The sequence below is a fragment of the Urocitellus parryii genome, chromosome X, assembly GCF_045843805.1.
Source record: "Urocitellus parryii isolate mUroPar1 chromosome X, mUroPar1.hap1, whole genome shotgun sequence".
In the NCBI taxonomy this organism is placed as follows: domain Eukaryota; kingdom Metazoa; phylum Chordata; class Mammalia; order Rodentia; family Sciuridae; genus Urocitellus; species Urocitellus parryii.
The window spans coordinates 103,054,698-103,058,445 of NC_135547.1; positions in this window are offsets into that span (position 1 = coordinate 103,054,698).

The window sequence follows — 3,748 nt, forward strand, 5'->3', positions numbered from 1 at the left end:
TCATACATACTATTCACCCAGCATCACTAGCATTAATATTCCTTCATGAACATTCTCTCTTATTACCAGACAAGGTTACTCCTAATCCTTTACAAAATCACAATAGTATTTTATTTTCATTCCTGCAATTTTGCTCATATCCTTTCTTTTTCACCTGATTATTTTCTCTAATTTCTTCCTTGACATGAAAATATTACAGTGAAAAAAATACTCCAAGTAAACACAAGTAATTCATCTTACTAAATCATTGGAAGCAATAGGCAATGAGACATTAACCAGAGGAGAGTCTTGGGAATGAGGAAACAGTATTGACAGTAGAAACACCTAGTAAATATGAAGACTGATGGAATGAGTACAGTCAAAGTCTATTTTGGTGTTTTTGAGTCAGGGGAATTAAAAGTGTTGTGGTATCTAAAAAATGAAAATAGAATAGATAATGAGTTTTTTTTGTTCATCTAGGGTTTGGTCACATAAATATGTTAAGACATCCAGGAGACTACATCTGGCAGGCTTGAGCTCAAACAACAAATAACAAATAAAATTTTGCATCGTTAGACATATTCTACATCCCAGGTGAAACAGATTTTTAAAATGAGGCAAATTTTTCCAAGGTCCTTCCTGAATTTATATTTCCAAACCTTAGATGCTATACCCTCTCAGGCATGGCTTTAGCCTCAAAACAGGTAACATTTAAATTTACTATCAGGTTACTATTAAACAAAAATTTACCTAATCCAAAAACATCAGTTTCTTATAGATTCCACCTAACTTCTAATCAGCTAATTGTATGATTTAGCAGGACATATTCTGTTGCAAGTTTTATTGTCAGAATTGCTTCTGTTGCAATTTTCAAGAGAAGCCAATCAGACTGGATTAAGCACATAAGTGGATGTTTAGCTCACATTACTGTAAATTCAAGATATGGCTCATGCTATGGCAGAATTCAGAATTCAAAAGAAAGTTTTTAAGACTATTTTATTTAATCTCTTGCTATGTGTAGGTTCTATAAAACATTGCAAGCTGCTGCCCCACAGCTCTAGCATCTTCTTTCAAAGGACATTTGACTATATTTGTTCCATCCTCTTAGATGCAGATTGATGAATGAAACATTCTAAGAATTTGAAAGTCAGTGTGACCACAAGGGGAAATGAGAACAAGGCTTGGGAGGAAGTTAATTATACACAAAGGCTGCAGAAAAGAAGTTACCACATACATGTCGGGTCACAGGTGAAGCACCAGGTTCAATGCTGAGGGCCATTACCAAGTAGGTATTGACGCATCGTAATCCTTGCCAGTGTACCCCATGTTAAATGGACTTGCCTTGGAAATTTGCTGCGACCTTGCTTGTGTGTTTGAGAAAGATGACCCTGCTCAAGGTGATCGAGGGTGGATCCAGGTTTGAGGAAGTATCCTGCAGGTTTGAGGAAGTATCCCGGTCCTTGGGCTTAGGGTGTTCCCGGTTTAAGGCGTTTCCCGGTTTAAGAATATGGGTTTTAGGGAAGTTGAGGTTGAAGATTATTGCTGCTGGGATTAGGGTGTTCCTGTTGCTTGTTCCCGTTGAGTTCTCGTGAGATTCAAATGGGATTTTGGAAAAAGCCTCGTGGAGTAGGTGAAGTGTGCGGCAGAACGAGACTGCCCCTGAACGTGTGTGGAGGCTGGTGTGAGATCCGAAAAAAGAATTGCTGTTTGAACCTACAGAGCTGTGTGGTGGCTCGTGATTCTGTGCCAAGCCGAGTCATTGGCACTTGGCTTCGGCAGTTCAAGAGACAGGAGGGGAAACATGAAGCCAGAATTTTTATTCGGGTTTCCATAGGAAAGGTGAGTAATCAGGTTAGTATTGGTAGTTTGACTAATGCTTGTGGGATTTAGGTTACATAAATGCAGCCTAGTTTCTGTTACCTAATACTAAAGTGATATAGGACAGAGAGAAACTGGCTTAGTGTCTAGGAGTGACATAAGGATGCAGTTGGGCCCAGGATTGAATGGTTGATATTTGAAAGACATGCACCAGATATTTACTCTGAAAAGGTTAGCCCTTTGAGGAACAGGTGCTTGCTGACCAACACTATGGTTTGAATGTCCCCTAACAACATGTTGAAATTTAAAATCTGCCATTGTAAAGCTATTAAGAGGGGAGTCCTTCAAGGGGTCATTTATGAAAAAATTAAGGTCATTATTATGGGATTGGGTTAGATACAATGGGAGTAACTTCTATTTTTTGTTCTTTCCTATTGCTGGGGATTGAACCCAGAGATTCTTGCATTCGAGGCAATCACTTTACCACTGAGCTGCATCCTCAGCATGGGAGTGGCTTCTTGATAGAAAGGATAAATTCAACCTGATTTCTTGTCTCTTTCTTAGGTGTGCTCACATGACCTTCTGCCATAATATCATGCAGCAAAAAAGCCCTCACCAGATGGCAGTGCCAGTCCTATTGAACTTACCAAATTCCAAAACCTTGAGAGTAATAAATATTTACTATTTTTTATTTACCAGGCTGTGGTCTTCTGTTATAGCAGTAGAAAACGGACTAAGAAAGCAATTAAGTTTTGAAGATGTCAAAACATCATAGAGTATTTTTTTTAAAAAAAAAAGCATGAAGAGCACATTCCTTTATTTTCTAATTTTATTATTTTCTAGATATTTTATCTCTAAAAAATCCTAGATTTTACCTCATTTGCTTTTTTTTCTTTTACCACATGCCTATTGCTTAAATAATAATTTTCTTCAAGGAAATCCAAGGCACTTTGTTCTATTCTTGTAAGAAAGTTCAAGCCCTAATCAAAAATTTGAAATGAGCACTGTGGAAAGGTGAACACCCATACAAAACTTGTGGACTAAATAAATAAATAAATAAATAAAATGATAAAAAAAAATCGTGTGGACTATTGCTAGATAAGGAGGGATTGACTATTTTGAGGTGACTATTAAATATTTACTAAGATGTGTGTGTGTGTGTGTGTGTGTGTGTGTGTGTGTGTGTGTGAGAGAGAGAGAGAGAGAGAGAGAGAGAAAGAGAGAGAGAAAGAGGTTTTGTTGTTGTTGTTGCTATGAGGTTATACACAAACATTATTTGTACTTTGTAAACATATTTTATTTAAATAGCCTGAATTTTTGAAACTGAGACCAGTCTGCTTTCCACCAAATTTCAAATTTCATCATCCTAACCATAGGAAAAAAATTAGAGAAATTAAAAAGAAGCACATTAGTTATTCTTGCTAATTTATATACCATAAGGTAACAAGTTCCTATTCACTACCTGTACTTCGTAAACTGGTCAGCCCTACACACACACACACACACACACACACACACATTCACACACGTATAAAATCACAGTTAAATCTCACAACACTCCTGTTAGGGTAAAATATACTAGACAATTTTTCGTTTAGCATTGAATTATTTTTCAACCCAAAGACTCTATTTGAGGATATAAGCTCAGGAAAAACATACAAAAAATTAGCCTTGCTAACCAGCCCTTCACAAAATATTTACCCTATTCTCATCAGAGTTATCACTATCCATTTGCATTTGTATTCAGAATTACAACCAACAGTGTAAAAGGACCAGGTGTGTAAGAAATTCATGCATTCATCAATATTAATTGATAGACATCACACTATACATCAAATCCTGTTGTACTACACTAATCATTTAGTCTGGACTTATCCTGAACAAGTTTCTGAATACACATGGTATGAATCTTAGTATGAAAAGGAAGGCTTAGATAAACAGGTTGCTTTGG